The sequence below is a fragment of the Rutidosis leptorrhynchoides genome, chromosome 2 (assembly GCF_046630445.1).
Source record: "Rutidosis leptorrhynchoides isolate AG116_Rl617_1_P2 chromosome 2, CSIRO_AGI_Rlap_v1, whole genome shotgun sequence".
Lineage (NCBI taxonomy): Eukaryota > Viridiplantae > Streptophyta > Magnoliopsida > Asterales > Asteraceae > Rutidosis > Rutidosis leptorrhynchoides.
In genome coordinates this window covers 372,379,953-372,401,340 of record NC_092334.1, presented here as the reverse complement: position 1 = coordinate 372,401,340, position 21,388 = coordinate 372,379,953, and the positions used below count along the sequence as shown (strand labels likewise).

The following is a 21,388-nucleotide window of genomic DNA, read 5'->3' as shown; positions in this document are numbered from 1 at the left end:
TTATTAGTGATGTAATTTTACATATAATAAATTAATAAGTTTCATTATATATGTTTTCATTTTATATATAGAAATATTAATATAGTTAGGTTGTATGTATATTAAATATATTTTTGTATATATAGCATTTGTCTGTTGAAATTAGTAATTATAATAATACTTAAGTAGTATTTGTCATGTAAAAATGTTAATATTGATAATACTTAATATAACTAGTAAAGGTAATAATGTAAATAAAAACTCTATTAATGATAATAGTGATATTGATAATAATACTTGTAAAAATATTAATTTTACTCTTAATAATAGTTATGATACTAATCTTAGTAATTACATAATAATAATACTCGTGATAGTTATAATATTGATAATAATATTATTAATAATAATGTTAATTTTAATAATGATAATCTTAAATAAGATATTAACTTTAATAAAAATGTTAATTTTAGTAAGCATAATAGTTTTAATAAAAGTGATGAGTTCCCTTGATAATATAGTGATAATAATAAAAATAATAGCATTGTTAATAATAATAATCGGATTTATCATAAAGTTCATGTTTAGTTTCTAAACTTATATCCATAGTTCCTATAACTTAAAATTATAACCATATTCATAATTTTTGCCGTGTCAACTTTTATTATAAATTTTGTAATATAAAGGTTATTAATATGTTCATAATTCTGTTAATAATAATATCAATAATAATACTATAATGATAATGTTACTAATGATAATACTACTAGTTTTTAAAATGATAACACTAGTACTAATAATAACAATAACAATAACATAACAATAACAATAATAATACTAGCTATAATAATTATTAACTACCTCAAAAACTACTTAAAAAAATAGTTGTCGCGAACCGGAATCGAACCCCCGACCTCTCGTTAACCCGACACATGCTTAACCAGTCTGCTGTCCATTCATATCTGATTTAACCCTTAACAGAAATTATATAACCTGTTTATCTAAGTGCTCTAGTTCTTCTTCTTCGTTAATGCAAATCGACCAAAACCAAAATCATTCAATCAGCGAGTTAATCAATTGTTTTTAGGATTTTCAAATGAAACAAAACCACTTGTAACGGTTGGTTTTGATTAACAGACACGAAGAAAACAAAACAAATATATATATATATATATATATATATATATATATATATATATATATATATATATATATATATATATATATATATATATATATATATATATATATATATATAAAAAAGTAATATAGCTCGATGATAAACTCAAACATTGATTTCAAAATCTAGGCTGTTTCAGACTATAATTTCTTCATGAAATAGTTTGGAAATCATTCCTAGAAACTATCTGGTTAATCAATTTAATTTAAAACAAAACATAAAGTTCGAATTTACCTGAAAAACGAAAGTTGACTTTTTAATTTTTAAAACTTTGACTCACGATTTCAGAGTGAATAACAAAAATTGGTTCATGAAACTTTGTAGGAAGTTTAAGTTGAAGATTTCAAACATGACCGCAATCTTACATTTTGAAATAAATTTTGAAATCATGCCAATGTAAATCGAGTTTACGAACAGAGCAGGAAACTTATTTTTTTTAACATTATCTGTTTAATTGTCGAATAGGAGATGGTGCTGTATGTAATGGGATTGAAATTATGCTTTAGTAGCTAAATTAAATTCTACTTTAATTGTGAGGGGGACGTATAACAACTGGAGATATGAAGGATGGATTTTTAATCAGAAACAAATAAGAAAGATAAAACAGATGGGAATAAATAATAGGTTCGTACTAATTAACTGTTATTAATTTCGATTGGAATTTTTTTTGTTTCTGTAAAGGAATCGATCAAGGTACCAGTTAAGAATAGGAGCAGAGAAAAGAAAAAAAATGATGTTGATGTATATCTACTCGATCTATAACTGGTTCTATATATATATATATATATATATATATATATATATATATATATATATATATATATATATATATATATATATATATATATATATATTCACTTAACTTTTACTTTTAACAATTATAATACTTGTTAAATAATATTTAGTAATAATAATAATAGAATTAATAATAAGGATATTTATAATAATAACAAATAATAATAATAATAATCATATTAATAAAAAATAATAATAATAAAAATAACAGTAATAATAATATTAATAAGATAACATTAAAAATATTGATATAACAAATTATACTTGTCAACTCTCATATCTATATATTATATTAAAATTTATACTTGTATCAATATTAATAATGAAGATAATACCGATGTTGATAATATTAATATTAATACAAATTATAATAATACAAATATTATGAATGATAATAATAATATTAGTAACTACCATAAGTTATATATCAAATTCGCATCTATAGATTATATTTGTAATAATTTTATTCATAACACTATCATGTATATTAATTTTGGAAATAATAATGATATTATTATAACAACCATTTAAAAAAAAAAATGAGTATTACCTGTTATGTTATATAACCATATGATATACATTATATAATAACTTATTTGAAATATTAGATGTTTAACATGTATTACAATATACATATAATTATATATAGATTTCATATATTTAATATAAATTCATTTTAAGTAAAGCTTCATGATTTTATATTTTATTTTACATTTCAATGTTTAAATTATATTTCAAAATTTCTATTTATTATATATACTTACATATTCATAGATATACATATTTATTTACAAGCGATTGTTCGTGAATCGTTAGGAATAGTCGAAGGGTAATTAAATATATGAACATAGTTCCAAAATTTTCGAGACTCAACATTACAGAGTTTGCTTATCATGTCGGAATATATAAAGATTAAGTTTAAATTTGGTCGGAAGTTTCCGGGTCGTCACAGTACCTACCCGTTAAAGAAATTTCGTCCCGAAATTTGATTAGGATCGTCATGGCTGACAATAAGTATGTTTTCATGACGCATACGAGTTGATAAATAGAGTTTTATCATTATTGATAAATCAATTCGATTATTCAAAGAGTATGAGTGAAGCTGTCACAAAAGAATGAAATGAGAAATAAAGATTCGTCTTAACTTTTGACGTAGTCACGGTTGAATTCCGGAATTTAAGGGATTTAAAGAAAATCTTCGTTGTCTATATAAGATTTTATTCATCAGTGATTAAGGAAATTAAGATCACTTTAATTAAATGCAGTCATCTGTCTCGATTGCCCTGTCGGATATTTCCGTTATAAATTTACCTCTTCCGTTTTATTATTCTCACCATTCCTATACTTTCTTCCTTAATCCATACTTCTAAAGATTGTAAAAATGCTTAATCCAGTACTGATTCTTGTCCTTCTTCTGACAATCGTTTCTGTCTTCCTCATTTTTTATCTACCACCGGAGGAATCTGTTAACTTCTACCATTACCTTGGGGTTATAGTGTTTTTCATTCTCCCATATATTTATGTTGCTATCCGTATTGATATACACGGTTTGTAACTTATGTTTTTGTGATCGACTTTATATTTTCCTTTATATTTCGGAGCCCCATGCTCTTGTTTTCTCTTCCCGACTTCAATTCAAGCGAATAATGGTCCAGAATTCGTAGATATAGAGTTTCAAATGATTATAATGTTCTAAGTAGGAAGGAACGTGATAGCACGATTTGATTTTTAAATTTATCAACATCACGGAAAATAGAACCATCAAGAATATATTTTCTTGATATGTTCAGAAGTTAAGTAGAATGAAAGAATTATGTAACATGACACATGATGATGTTATGATATGTGAATTATCATATTCCAATAGAACTTCCAGCATGACTTACTGTAATATAATCACGTTGGCCGGGCGTCATTATATTATACTAACCCATGCTTCAATTCCCAACACTTCTCCACAATTCATTCATAATTTATACTTACATTTTACAGAAGTTTCCAATATAATGGAATACAGAAAACACGAAGAGGTAGATAATTTCGGACAAGAATATTTATGAAAATATCCTCAAAAATATCGAAGATATTTATGATGATATTTTAGAATTTCTAAGTTCGAAGGTTGATGAAGAAAAATTTTCCGCAAGATTTTAACATGACCTCGGAGCAAGATATTCGCTAAATATTTCATCAGATTCAGAATTACCTGGATCCTTTGAATATAGGGTTTAGTCTTTGTATTTGTTCTTGGTCTCTTTCATGGTTAGCTCAATCCATTTTTCAGTACCAAATTTTCTATCGAGCGTTCCCAACACTCCATTCTTTATCATCAAACTCTTGGCCATCTAGGCCATCTACAATTTTTACTGTTTCCTCTGCATTTAATGCAGCCATATCTGAATCGTCGATTATCCATCCGAGGTGGTTTCAAGAAAACTGTGTTTTTAGATGATTAAACGCTGATGGTAATATGGTGGAATATAAAAGGTTCTCCGGTAACGAAGGCGAAAAGACAACGTATATATCAAGGTTATAATAAGGCTAGTCCGACTGAAAAGTCAAAGTTGACTTGCTGGAGCTGTGACAAAATTTACCACTTTGGAAAGGAATTGCAATGTTATTTCGGTAATAACAATGACAAAGGAGCTAGCACAGATATGTGTTGAACGTTTACTCAGATTTCGAGAGTTTTCAAGTGCATAATTATATGTATCAATCTTTTCTTCCGTAGATGAAGTGCGGTTGGTTCATCCTCTCGATTGAGGTGTTTTCAAGTATCATGAAAGGTTTGAATGCAGATTGGAATCGTCAATATACAAATGAGGTTTAAGATGAAATCAAATGGCAAACTTGAAGAGATGTTTAGTTTCATATGTTATAATCAATATTTTAATTCATTTTAATTGTCCAATGTCATTAGTCCACAGTTCGTAGTCCACAATTAGTAATTCAACAATTCATAAATAGTTTAATATATAATATTCGAATTAATTAATACGTATTCGTGACCCATTGTATACATGTCTCAGACTCGATCACAACTCAAAGTATATATATATTATTATAGAATCAACCTCAACCCTGTATAGCTAACTCCAGCATTACTGCATATAGAGTGTCTATGGTTATTCCAAATAATAGATATAGATGCGTCGATATTATATGTCAAAACTTTGTATACGTGTCTCGATATTTAAAGTGCGTAAAATAAATAACAGAAATTAAATGACGATAAATAAAATTGCGAGAATTAAATTGCGATAAAATAAATTGCGATAATTAAATTGCGATAAATAAATTGCGATAAATAAAATGTAATCAGTTAGCTAGGAACAGTTAGCTAGGAACAGTTAGCGTGGATTCTTAACAAAATTTTTCACATAGTTAATTTGTTTGTTTTTAACAAATTTTATTTTGTCCAATGTTTTCTTCATTATGCCACTTGTTGGATTCTGATAGGTAAAAATTCAAATATGAAATTGAATGAAAATGGTTATTCTGCGATGAACGGATACGTATATCTGTGGATGTAAGTAGGATAATAAATAACTGTCGAATCAGATTGGAAGAATGTACCGTGTAACTGATTAATGTGAAATCTAAATATTCCTCGGGTATTACCTACCCGTTAAAATATTTTTACCATTAACAGTTTGTACAAAAGAATTCTTAATTACAATCTTGATAAAAATATACTTGCATATATATTTTCTTCAGATGTAATCATGGATTTAATGAGTTAATATGATATTAATCTCATTTGCTTTTCGGTTTGAGCTAGAATAAGTAATCCCTAATACTTTTAGAAACCACATATTCTTCGCAGAATATTTCTTCAATGAAGTTATGGATCAATACTTCATCGTTCATTGTTGTTGGTACTCCTTGGTATCTATGGTGCGTATGATGTTGATGTTAGAGATAAAAATTGTGATGTTGAGGTGTGTGATGCAGATGTTGTTGTTGGTGGTACTGGTTATGCTGCTAGTGTTGCCACTGGTGCTTGTAATCTTTGCACCATATTCTCCAAAGCCGTAACCCGGGCACGAAGCTCATTGACTTCTTCTATTACACCGGGGTGATTGTCGGTTCGGATGAGCGGATAAATAAAATCTAGAATTTGGTTTAGTATATAATCATGACGAGATACTTTGAAAATGAGAGAGAAAATGGTGATTCAGACAGGTTCGCCGGTAAGTGCGTCAGGTTCTTCGCCAAGAGGACAATATGGTGGATGAAAGGGATCGCCTTCTTCTTGTCTCCAATGACTAAGTAGGATAAGAACCCAGCCCCAATTCATCCAGAATAGATGGTGGCTGATTGGTTGGTCCATTCCAGTCACACTGCTTTCGGAGCTTGAGTGGGACTCCATGTCAGAATCCGAGGGACTTGAACTAGTAGCGAGTTCCATTTCGTACGATTGAATAAAGGATTTTTAGATATGAAATGATTTTCGGATATCGGATGATATTATTTTTACATAGAATACTTATATATATATATATATATATATATATATATATATATATATATATATATATATATATATATATATAGGACAAAAGGTTGCGTAAATTATGGAGGGATTTACGAAATATGTCAGGCAAATCTACAGTAACAGATATGCTAAGATATGAATCATCAGATACGTTAAGATACGAATTTTGTCTATACACTATCGATGCACTAAATGCAGTAAGACATGTATAGACTAAGAATGATAAGCAGGTAATTTTCTAAGAATGATAAGCAGATACTTTTCGACACGAAATGATAAGCAAAACTTTTGACATGCAGACACATTCGAAGTCCAGACTCACTAATGCATCTAAACAACTATCAGTTAGACACACTAATGCAAGACCTGATTCGCTAAGTCCACCGCTCTGATACCAACTTTCATGACCCATCCTAATTCATCTGGACGAATACATTACATTTGGTTACATCGCGAGGTACTTGACATCTATATGATACATTTTACAAACATTGCATTCGTTTTTAAAAGATAAACTTTCATTACATCGACAGTTGACGGCATGCATACCATTTCATAATATATCCAACTATAATTGACTTAGTTATAATCTTGATGAAATCGATGACTCGAATGCAATGTCTTTTGAAATATGTCATGAATGACTCCAAGTAATATCTCTAAAATGAGCAAATGCACAGCGGAAGATTTCTTTCATACCTGAGAATAAACATGCTTTAAAGTGTCAACCAAAAGGTTGGTGAGTTCATTAGTTTATCATAATCATTCATTTTCATCATTTTAATAGACCACAAGATTTTCATTTCTTATAAATAACATTACACTCGCAAGTGTATAAAAATCCATTCGTATGATGAACACCTGGTAACCGACATTAACATAATACATATAGAATATCCCCGCACACTCGCAAGTATGCCATAAATATTGGCAATCGCAATCACCATTTAAATCGAAGTACTAAAGCATTCCAAATTCCGGAATGGGATTTGTTAGGCCCATAGATCTATCTTTAGGATTCGTTTCATTTAGGGGCCATTTCCCTAATTCTTAGGTTACCAGACTTGAAGGGGCGATATTCGGTATAGTAATCCAACCATACAATGTAGTTTCAAGTACTTGTGTCTATTTCGTCAAACATTTATAAAAGCAGCACATGTATTCTCAATCCCAAAAATATATATTGCAAAAGCATTTAAAAAGGGAGCAAATGAAACTCACAATACTGTATTTTGTAGTAAAAATACATATGACGGCATTGAACAATGCAAGGTTGGCCTTGGATTCACGAACCTATATCATTTGTGTATTTATTAATACATATAATCGTAACTGAACAAATATATATATATATTATTATTATTAGTGATGTAATTTTATATATAATAAATTAATAAGTTTCATTATATATGTTTTCATTTTATATATAGAAATATTAATATAGTTAGGTTGTATGTATATTAAATATATTTTTGTATATAGCATTTGTCTGTTGAAATTAGTAATTATAATAATACTTAAGTAGTATTTGTCATGTAAAAATGTTAATATTGATAATACTTAATATAACTAGTAAAGGTAATAATGTAAATAAAAACTCTATTAATGATAATAGTGATATTGATAATAATACTTGTAAAAATATTAATTTTACTCTTAATAATAGTTATGATACTAATCTTAGTAATTACATAATAATAATACTCGTGATAGTTATAATATTGATAATAATATTATTAATAATGATGTTAATTTTAATAATGATAATCTTAAATAAGATATTAACTTTAATAAAAATGTTAATTTTAGTAAGCATAATAGTTTTAATAAAAGTGATGAGTTACCTTAATAATATAGTGATAATAATAAAAATAATAGTAGTGTTAATAATAATAATCGGATTTATCATAAACTTCATGTTTAGTTTCTAAACTTATATCCATAGTTCCTATAACTTAAAATTATAACCATATTCATAATTTTTGCCGTGTCAACTTTTATTATAAATTTTGTAATATAAAGGTTATTAATATGTTCATAATTCTGTTAATAATAATATCAATAATAATACTATAATGATATTGTTACTAATGATAATACCACTAGTTTTTAAAATGATAACACTAGTACTAATAATAACAATAACAATAACATAACAATAGCAATACTAGCTATAATAATTATTAACGTAATACTAATAATAATAATAACAATAAAAATAATAATAATAAATTTTAATGAAGAGAACTACCTCAAAAACTACTTAAAAAAACAGTTGTCGCTAACCGGACTCGAACCCCCGACCTCTCGTTAACCCGACACATGCTTAACCAGTCTGCTGTCCATTCATATCTGATTTAACCCTTAACAGAAATTATATAACCTGTTTATCTAAGTGCTCTAGTTCTTCTTCTTCTTCGTTAATGCAAATCGACCAAAACCAAAATCATTCAATCAGCGAGTTAATCAATTGTTTTTAGGATTTTCAAACGAAACAAAACCACTTGTAACCGTTGGATTTGATTAACAGACACGAAGAAAACAAAAACAAAATATATATATATATATATATATATATATATATATATATATATATATATATATATATATATATATATATATATATATATAGATCGATGATAAACTCAAACATTGATTTCAAAATCTAGGCTGTTTCAGACTATAATTTCTTCATGAAATAGTTTGGAAATCATTCCTAGAAACTATCTGGTTAATCAATTTAATTTAAAACAAAACATAAAGTTCGAATTTAGCTGAAAAACAAAAGTTGACTTTTTAATTTTTAAAACTTTGACTCACGATTTCAGAGTGAATAACAAAAATTGGTTCATGAAACTTTATAGGAAGTTTAAGTTGAAGATTTCAAACATGACTGCAATCTTACATTTTGAAATAAATTTTGAAATCATGCCAATGTAAATCGAGTTTACGAACAGAGCAGGAAACTTATTTTCTTTTAACATTATCTGTTTAATTGTCGAATTGGAGATGGTGCTGTATATAATGGGATTGAAATTATGCTTTAGTAGCTAAATTAAATCCTACTTTAATTGTGAGGGGGACGTATAACAACTGGAGATATGAAGGATGGATTTTTAATCAGAAACAAATAAGAAAGATAAAACAGATGGGAATAAATAATAGGTTCGTACTAATTAACTGTTATTGATTTCGATTGGATTTTGTTTTGTTTCTGTAAAGGAATCGATCAAGGTACCAGTTAAGAATATGAGCAGAGAAAAGAAAAAAAAATGATGTTGATGTATATCTACTCGATCTATAACTGGTTCTATATATATATATTCACTTAACTTTTACTTTTAACAATTATAATACTTGTTAAATAATATTTAGTAATAATAATAATAGAATTAATAATAAGGATATTTATAATAATAACAAATAATAATAATAATAATCATATTAATAACAAATAATAATAATAACAATAACATTAATAATAATATTAATAAGATAACATTAAAAATATTGATATAACAAATTATACTTGTCAACTCTCATATCTATATATTATATTAAAATTTATACTTGTATCAATATTAATAATGAAGATAATACCGATGTTGATAATATTAATACAAATTATAATAATACTAATATTATTAATGATAATAATAATATTAGTAACTACCATAAGTTATATATCAAATTCGCATCTATAGATTATATTTAAAATAATAATATTCATAACACTATCATGTATATTAATTTTGGAAATAATAATGATATTATTATAACAACCATTTTTAAAAAAAAAAATGAGTATTATCTGTTATGTTATATAACCATATGATATACATTATATAATAACTTATTTGAAATATTAAATGTTTAACATGTATTACAATATACATATAAATATATATAGATTTCATATATTTAATATAAATCCATTTTAAGTACAGCTTCATGATTTTATATTTTAATTTACATTTCAATGTTTAAATTAAATTTCAAAATTTCTAATTATTATATATACTTACATATTCATAGATATACATATTTACTTACAAGCGATTGTTCGTGAATCGTTGGGAATAGTCGAAGGGTAATTAAATATATGAACATAGTTCCAAAATTTTTGAGACTCAACATTACAGACTTTGCTTATCATGTCAGAATATATAAAGATTTAGTTTAAATTTGGTCAGAAGTTTTCGGGTCGTCACATTGGGTATGTACAACCTTTTTAAAGAATGTCTGAATTTTGGTTGATCCCTTTAATTGAATGCCCTCTTGTTTTCTTCTATCAACTTAATTAAGTAATTACTTATATTAAAAATCGATTCATTAACTATTAATTAACATATTTAATTTGGATAAAAAATTATTGTCCAGGTAGAGATCAACGATCTTTTACTTCTCAATACGATTTTGATTTTTTTCCATACAATTTTGATATTTTACAAATTTTAGGATTTAATATGACCGCTGGTTAAATTAGGCGATATTTATTTATTTGGATCCAGTGCTAATTAATATTGTTATTACAGGAAGAAGTAGCAAAGTTGATGCGTGCTTTAGTCAGTGCAGGCGAGACTCAAGTAAAATTAAGTCAACTGCTAAACGTATGTACTACAAACACGTTTGGGCGAGTGATGCTAGGGAGAAGAGTGTTTGGATCATACGCTGATGAAAAAGCGAATGATTTTAATGATATGGTGGTTGAGCTAGTCATGTTGGCTGGAAAATTCAACATAGGAGATTTTATTCCTGCACTTGACTCGCTAGATTTTCAAGGCATAGTGAAGAAAATGAAAAAATTGCACGTACAATTTGATTCTTTCCTTAGCATAATCCTTGAAGAACACAAAAAAGGGGCGACAACGGGTCCGATGATAGTGACTTGTTAAGCACACTAATTTCGCTTAAGGACGATGCTGGTGGAGAGGGTGGGAAGCTTTCAGATGTTGAAATCAAAGCTTTGCTTTTGGTATGTTTTAACTTTTAATTTGCAAAAATACTTTTATAAACTAACATATAGGACAGTTCTATTATATTCATATGGTTGATATTTAACTTATGTAGACTTAACTAACCTTCATTCACAATTAACTCTATTGATATACAAGATAACAAATTGACTAATTCGGTTAATTACGGTTGTTGGTACGATTTTCCGTATAGCGGATGTAAGGTACCAGTACAAGACAATAGTTGCTCAGTGCGTGGTGTATAATGTTGATTGTTGTTTGCCTCGAAAAATAATCTCTGTAGACCTAGAACATGGATGGATGATCCGTGGGGTGGCCTCAATCAATCTGAGGATCAATCTGAAATTGATCCGTCTAGCGTAATGCTGCTAAGCTGCTAATGTGCATTTAGAGTGAGAAAGAACTGTGTGAGAGAGAAAGTGTACTTCTTTCTGACTAAAGTTTAGATTAGAATGATGTGAAATGTGGTGACCCAGGGGGTCTATTTATAGGCGTAGAATGTTTGAAATTCTCGGGATACACGTGTCAATTACTGAGTGGTTCTGTTACACGAAATATCCGAAAGGTTGGTGACGTATGCTGACATGGCTGCGTGTCGTTCACGCGCTGAGTTAAAGGGCTTAAGCATAGAAGCTGCCTGCAGGGCTTACGGTTGACGCTGGATGGCCTGCTGAACGCTGGGCGGCAAATAACGTAAACCGCCAAATTTTGTTATCTTTTGTGTTGTTTGATCCATTTTTTTTGTATAAAAATGGTGTTTTTATGCGTGTATCCCCTAGGACACACCATTAAGTCCCCACAGTTTAATGTCTTTATTTTTGTAAAAAATAAAGTCATTAAACTAAAAATAAAAGATGCCTTTTTCCTCGAAGACACAAAACTGCTGTAGCCTTCTGATTTTCTGTTCTGACGTCACATTATCAATTATGACGTTACCCCCAAAATCTTTTTGATTTATTTTCAAAATTTAAATTGTTGTCCAATGAATCTGGTCCATACACGCGTCTTAATCTCATCCATTGATTATCCATTTGTTTGACTATAAATAATCCGTCCCCCTTTCCTTTTTCCTTTCCGAAAACTGATTATTTACTGTGAAGATAACTGCAATTATTCATTTTAACAATCTGTTAAGTGCAAGGTCAGTGATTGTTCGTCTTTCTCTGTTGCTTGAATTTTTATTTTTCATACTACCATGGCCGAATACAGCAGCACTTCTTCCCAAAGAGATAATCGTGATGTTAACACCATCCCTTCCACTATTACTGAAGCTGATATGGAACAATTATGTAGAAAGCACAGAAGTCTTAGATTGTTAAATCCTATTGTTCCTTCGTCTAGCGATAGAGCTAATAAACCTCCTAAGAAGATGATTACTCTCTATAAGCTTCAATTAACCGTAGGAAACCTCCGTATTCCTCTCTCTTCTTTTCTTCAATAGATTCTTGCCCATTATGGAATAGCTCTTAGTCAAATTCATCCATTAGGGTTACAAAAAATTATTCTTTTTGAAATGTACTGTAATGCTGTAGGTGAAGTCCCAAATATAAATATTTTTCATGAATTGTTTAGGACTAGATTAGTTAGCAGATTCTGGTATACATTTGACTGTAAGCCAAATAAGGCTTTTACTGGAGTGAAGGAAACGTCCTTAAAAATTTGGAAAGATTCCTATTTCTTTGTCAATGAAAGGGTTGTTCAGGATGCCTGGGCGTGTGTTCGTGGATGGAGAAAAACTACCATAGGAGTTAGCAAGTCCATCACTTTATCTGATGATGAAAATTTTATTCTTGATACTTTGAAGACATTCCAATTTCCACAAAGGTCATATAATGATTATGAAGCCATATTAGTTCTCTGTAAAATGAGTAATAATTGGCGTGCTGAATATATGCCGGTGCTGCGCTGGGAAGGCCGTGGTAGGCACCTTTATTGATATATGTTGCCCATTGTTATGTTGCCATGAGTTGTACATGCTCTTATATTTGTTTCTATTTGTTTGCATGTTATCTGATTACAGAAGAAGAGATGCAGGTTTACAGAACTTTTAAGAAAACCAATCTAGATCCCTTGATTGTTTCTGAACGGCCCAAAACCCCTGCTAAAATTGAGGCCGATAAAGCCAAAGATGTTGAATTTGAACAACAACTGAAGAGCCCAGAGCGGCCGGTTGATTGTGGAGATGATGGTATTGTTCAGCCATCTCCTGATGTTGAAATTATCGAAACTACCCCTCAATCGTCTCGTGCCAAGAAGTCTGCAAGGCGCTGTAAATGTGAGGGGAAGCGTCCAACGAGTGAAGCTGCTGAAAAACCAAAAAAGAGAAGTATGTATCTTATTTGTATCTTTGTAACTAAATTGTCCATTTGTGTTGGTGTTCTGATGCATATTTATCTGTTTCTTATTTTATAGGATTGGCTCTTCAAGATGATGTTGTTGACTCTACTACTTGGAAAGATCCTGAGAGCAATAAGTCCGTTGATGTTGAAGATGACAGTGATGCTGATGATGATGAAGAAACTCAAGATAATGAATCTTTTGAGACTCCTCCATTCAAAACTCTGCGTACTCCTAGAGGAACTGACACAACACAATCCTCTGCATCTACCTAACCACCACCCGTACCGCTAGGCGGTCTATAGGATTTTCTTGATTATCCCAGCAATAAATCTGATAGTTTTGCTGAATTTCTGATGGTAATCCTTATAAGTTTTATGATCCAATAACACCATTTCACTGGTAATTGTTTTCTTATTATAACTAGTGTATTGAATGCAGGCAAATACACTTATTGATCTGTCTTCTTCCCTATCTACTATGACACATAAACAAAGTTGCCAATCCACTGCTGCAGCTTATACTTCTAAATCAGCATGTGATCCACGATCTTCAGATGCAAGAGGCTCAAAAGGCCATTATTTCAAATGCTGCACATAATGTCACCAAAATAAAGAAATTGGAAGGTGATTTAGAAGATGTGAGTTCAAAACTTAGAACTGCAGTGGATGCATCAAAGAAGAAGGATGAGCTGTAGCAGGTAATAGAAACAAAATGTATTTCAGAGAGAGTAGAGAAAGAAAAATTTATGGAGGAGAATGATAAACTGCTGAAGGAAAATGAGGGATTAAAGAAGATGTTGGAGGACAAGAATTAAATGATTGAAGAAAACATTGCTGCTGCTGTTGATGCTAAGAAGAATTTTTTGGATTTAAAGGCTGGTCTCCCTGCTCTTGTGGAAAGGGTATTAAGCTCTACTCTTGTTGGTCAAACATTTCATAGATATCTAATGGCATCTACAGAGAGTGACGATGCAGACGCTATGAAGGAAATTTTGGATGCTCTTCCTGTAAAACCTGACCCCCTACCAGCTGCAATTTCAAAACATATGAAACCAGATGTGGATACCAAGTTGTAGGTGGCCATAAAGGAGGTGTCTTCTCTGAAGATTGCCACACTGGAAGAGATTTGTGGTAGGGAGAATGTGTCTATGAAGGATATTTTAGATGTACCTATTTCCAATGAATCTGTAATCAACATGTAACTTCTGTAATCAACACGTAACTTTTGTTTCTGTATACTGTTCATGTATATCTATATTTTGCTATTATAGTTGATTTTTCCATGATTGTTGCTTTTCATGATAAACATACATCTGTCATATGTGTTTAAGCATTGCCAGCTATAGAAAACTTGGATTTCATATATCATATCATATGAAATGATTTTTGCCTTAAACTAATTTTTGACATGATGCATGTATTGATCTGTTATCCGTCATCCATTTTTCGTAATGCATCATTACATGATATCTCTTTAGGAATCAGAGTTGTACTGCTACTTAAATGGTGTGATGTATACAGGTTAAAATTGTATATCTATTTTTTTTATCTTCGTTCAGCAAAACGCGTATAATTTTGTTATTGTATAGAATATATCAAACAATTTATCTGTTCTCCGTTCTGCATTAGAGCATTTGTTTTGTAAAGAAATTTTGAGAATTCTCAAACAAATTCTGAAGTAGGATATAAATCAATCATAATGTTTTTATGTTATTTACATGTCGGAAAAATTGATAAATCTGTTGGAAAAAATTCTGTTTATAGAATATGTAATGTTCTGTATAGCGTGTTGCGCCCACGTGTTTTGCGGCTTATAAGATACACTTGTATTTAATTTTTCTGCTTTCAAAATTTTAAATGGATTTATGCCGTTGTGATAAACCATTCTCTATGTCATGGCATTATGAGATCTTTATTTTTGCCTCGGTGCCCTCTAGCGAAGTAAACACTTCACGCTAGCCGATCCCTTATCTCTATAATGTTGACACAAAAGCTTATACCATCGGGGGCATAAAAATGCCTTACCTTATGTGGGTAGGTATGAATGCTATGCTTTACATTCGTAATGCGTAACGCTTTGCGTGAGAAAAATTAAAATTTTATTGATATTCTATTGCCGCACATATAACATTTTGTGCAACATCTTCATATGGGGTGATCAATCCCAATTAGAAAACTACAAAAAGTGTACTGTGCTTTGTCTGAACTGATGGAAAATAAAAAACATGATAAACAAACAGCTCTGCACGGTTAATGCTAACATGCCGTTCTCTGTGCAGCGTGTTACGTCTTGCTTTTAAAGTTTCCACTTTTTGGGCAGTTTGAAATACCCATTCACATCATTTCTGTTAAACAACTGCCTTGATGGTCCTCCTTGAACAAAATCCTCCTGAGCTTCATAAACAACTGATCTTTCTCTTGCCGATCTAACGTATTCAGAGTGTATCATTGCTACACCATTTGGTGTTGGGAACCGCAATTCTGCATGCGGTGTAGATGTGATTGCTTCAAATTTGCGAAGAGTTCGCCTACCAAATAATGCTTTGAAGCTTGATCTGCCATCAAGAACCGTAAAGTCCACAATTTCTGTTCGAACTAAAGGGTGTGTTCCCAATGTTACATCCAGTTTCACTTTACCAACTGCTCTCATTGATTCGCCCGTGATGCCAGCAATCTTCAAGTTCGTGTAGCAAAGCCTATCCTTCACGCTGAACGGATAATCGTTAAAACAATGCAAATATAAAATATCTGCTTCACTACCTGTCTCAGTATAGATTCGAGTGACGTTTCTGTTTGCAATTACAGCTGAGATGACCACAGGCTCCTCTGACAGACGCCAATTTAGAATGGTGTGAAATATGATTGGAGCATACATCCAGTTCTCCGTCCTGCGTTCTTCATCTGTTTCATTTTCCTCCACCTCATTCTATATAACCTTGATGTGCATTTCAGGGGTTAGATCCCTTTCAGCATTTCTTTCTTCTCTCCTGTTCCAATCACGCAGTCCACCGTGACGCACTTTTCCTTGCCAAGCAAAACGTTTGTTTGGATCATTTCTCCGATACTTTTTTCCTAGTAAAATATGGTTTAACTCTCTAGCTTTAATCTTTGCGATGATTTCCCTCATCAACGACTTACAGTTATCAGTGTCGTGTCCATATGCTTCATGAAAATCACACCACTTGTCACTCTGTGGTCCCTGACGCTCTTCCATTTGTGGTGGAGGGTGAAAGGTTTCCTTAATAGGTTCTGTGAACAAGATTTCTTTTGGAGTTTTAGTTAAAGCCATGATAAGTGGATGCCTGTCTAATGGCTTTCGCTGGTGATAGTTATCATTTGGATGATTATTTCCCTTCTAACCTGTGACAACCCGGAAATTTCTGACCAAATTTAAACTTTATCTTTATATTATTACGACACGATAAGCAAAGTTTTTTAAGTTGAATCTCAAAAATTTTAAACTGTTTTCATATATTCAATTACCATTCGACCATATTCCAACGATTAACGAACAACAATTCATAAATAGATATATATATATATATATATATATATATATATATATATATATATATATATATATATATATATATATATATATATATATATATATATATATATATATATAGCGTAACACTCCTCTAAGAACACTCCTATAATTTAAATAAATAAGATCAATGAGAACAAGGGTGTAATAGTAAAATTAATGCGTTATAATTTTAAATCTTCCTGATATTATGGCTTCTATTTTGTACGTTTAATTAACATGTTGTCACCATGAGTTAATTCCAAATATCCTTTACATATTAAATTTTATATGATTATAACCAGACTTGAAAGTTATGGATGTGGTACTGAACGTGTGCTCTTTCATCTTAGCATATTACGTATGCATCATGAAACAAGTTTTACACTTCTATTATTTGTAAATTTGTAATTATATATATATATATATATATATATATATATATATATATATATATATATATATATATATATATATATATATATATATGAGACGGGGGTTAGTAACTAATTTTTAAAACTTAAATTTTATAAAAAAAATATAATTATATTTTTAGTTATATAAACTATAAATTTTATATAAAAAATTTGAGTGGTAATTTCTTTAAAATGTAGATAATATTTAAATAAAAACATCTAGAACCACTTATTACAACTTGCCCTTCAGCTGTCATGACAAGGATAAACATTTTAACGTTATCCTAAATTTTGAAACTTTTATATGACTTTTTACCATTTATTATTAGTACAGAGTATAAGATACCAAGTCCGTGAAAGACACGGACTCGAAAAGTAAAACACAAAGTCACGGGTGTCTTTCCTTTTGTACCTTGTGAGACCAATTCACAAAAGTGGTTCATTAACCACGTTTATTAATTAATTAATTTATTTATTAATTATTTAATATATTATATTATTATATTTATTTAAAAAAAAGAAAAAGGGATCCAAAGACCCAAATGTGCGTTTGATTTTTGCTTTTAACTTACAATCATCATCATCATCATATTATTTTACTCGGTATTAGTTATTTTATTATTATTAATTATATATATGTATATGCGATCAAGTTTGTGGAAAATAAAAAAAAATCTATTCTTAAAAATCACGGGTGCATATCTTTAAAGAAAATCACGGGTAAAGTTAATTATATATTGTCTCCTTTATGGTATCCATTCTGAGCCATATGATTAACTTTGCACTAGCCAAACATTTAACGTTTTCCTTTCTTTGAACGTGATTAACACACAACGTAACATTCATTAGTCAATATTTAATTATTTACATCAAACTATATATATCATTGATTCTTAATTTCTTATCTTTGAGAACTACAACACTAAACTCGCATTATATAAATTACACCACATTCCTAGTAGATACACCTCATTGAATACATCACCACCGAAGGATCAACAACGAATGATTCATAAACTCTACGAAGTCGCTCTCTAAACCGTAATCCATCATGGGTCTTGTAGTGACCCGGAAAATTTCGACTAATTTTAAATCAATCTCTCGGTATGATTTCATAATTCTGACACGATAAGCAAAGTCTGTAATGTTGAGTCTCAAAAATTTTGAACTGCTTCCTATATTCAATTGACCTTCGACCATTCCCGACGATTCACGAACAACTAATTGTAAGTAGATGCATACATATTTAATATATATATATATATATATATATATATATATATATATATATATATATATATATATATATATAATAATTCGAAATATTATATAATTAAAATTGTTAGAATTAAATATGTAAAATAATATGCGATGTAATGGAAACTATATTTATAAATATATAGATATATATAATTATGTATATAAATATTTCTTGTAAATATATAAGGTTATATTAAATTATTTGTTTAAAAATATATAATATATTTGTTTTAGTAATTAAACTTATTATTTTAAAACTGATCATAAATAGAAAGAGAGTATATTAAAAATAAATGATTTCGAGCTTAATTAGTAAACGTCAGTAACACTCGGTTGATGTTTTGTTAGTTTTAATATAGATATTGTACATGTTCGTGAAGGATTGAAATAAAAGTTGGACTGTAAATTGATTACGAAAATTTTAGATTTGTCAAAAATATTTTTACCTTTTTAAGTTTAAATATTAGTACTCCGTACATATTAATTGGAATAGAAAATAAATAATTATAGAACCTTTTTGATCAGGTTTCAAACAGTTAATGAGTGAAATAATTAAATATATTTAATCTAAAAGTTTGGGATTTTTAGGAACGCTTTTATACGTTAACTGTTTAGCAAAGGAGCACGATATACCACTCCGAACAAACTGTCGGTAGAATAATTCTTCAATCATGGCTGCTCACTATTTCCTGTTTCAATATCATCGGCATGTATTATAGAATTGTGATTATATTATTATTTAATATTAATTATTATTATTATTATTATTATTATTATTAATAATAATATATTTCATATTTCTAATCTATATATAATACAAGGTTTCATGTAAATCATCACAGCTCCTACATTCCTTCTTCCATTTTTTTCTTGTTGTTCGAGTCACAATACCACCATCTAACCATCACCTTTGATCCCTACGAGCTTCTACTTTATTTGTTGTTCGACCCTCATCCAAACCGAAACCCAGTTGGGTGTTCTTACTACTCGAACCATTGTTATTGCTCAACAAGGAAACCACCTTGTGTTTTCACTTCGGGCTCTTCAATCACCAACACAACACCACAAACATCAACCTTCATGGTCACCATCAAAACAACCAACTACTACTCGACTACTATTTCCTATTTCTATCTATTGGATATTTCTGTTCCTAATCGATCACTTTTGAAACCCAACCACTATCATCATGTTCAATGACTACCACTAACAAACTGTCCCATGTTTCTGTTATTCTAACGTGAAAATCGAAACCAACATCACCTTTGATCAAGCCTACTATTCTAGTTATGTTCTTCATCCCTACCCATGATCACCATTACCAAACCATCATACAACCACCACCGGTTAACACCAATTAACCACCAAACTATCTATCAACAAAACCTGCTGCACGTATATATATTGTTCGATAACCGACTCAAACACCACCTTAGCTTGATCACCATCCGCCCTCACCATGTTGACCTTCACCATTTTAAACCATCCACCACCACCGAAAACTCCATTACAATCGTGATTAACCATCGTTGGCCACTCCCCTTAACCTCCGGTAATCATCAAAACCGCCACCTATTTGCACATACAACCACCATCAACTCCATCACCCACGCACACTTCATCACCTTGAAACCATCACCTCCGTTGAACCACCACAAAACGCTATCGCCTGCAACTTCTATAAATTCTTCTTCCCTTCGTTCTCTGCTGTACGGTTTGCCTTCTATTCCTATTGTTACTATTACTTCGTTGTAAAAGGTGATGGAAAAGAAGACAAACAATACAGATTATGATAGAATAAAGGAAATGATGATTTATGTTGATACAAAAGGTGATGGGGACGTGTACCTTGGATTCTAATCCAACGACATCAGCTTCCTTTTTAATTTAAATTATGAAAACCTTGGATCGGGCCATTCATGCTTTAATTAAGAATTGCAAAATGAACTAGTTTGTTTGTGGGCTGCATCAATTGAATTGAAATTGTGGATTGGGCTTTGTATAAATTGGGATGATGGGCCATAATAACATCATCTGTCGCTATATATTACTGCTACTCTCTTTCTGTATCTGTTACAATATTAAACGTGTTAATAAGAGTAAAGTAGCAAAGAGAAGGACGATGCTATAGCTGCTGTGCTTTTTCTGTTTCTTACTTCGGGTTTCGTGAACCTGCAATAATAAGGTGAACAAGGTAAAAGACGATAAACAGTAAACTTGGCCAAATAATTACGCGTTTTGCATAGGAACGTACACGTTCCGCGTAATTATTGAGAGAATACGCGTAGGTGATTGTCGCTGCTACTGCATTTATCGGTTGTTGTTTCACTTTCTGTCGAGAAGGTGAAGCTAAGATGATGATGAAGATGAAGATGTATTAAGATTATGATGATAATGATGAACGGGTGATAATAACATG

General features: G+C 30.1%; 1 pseudogene; it reads left to right on the top strand.

The window, feature by feature from the left end:
- LOC139892065 (flavonoid 3'-monooxygenase-like) overlaps positions 1-21,388 on the top strand; it is a 170,754-nt pseudogene that overhangs the window by 28,874 nt on the left and 120,492 nt on the right.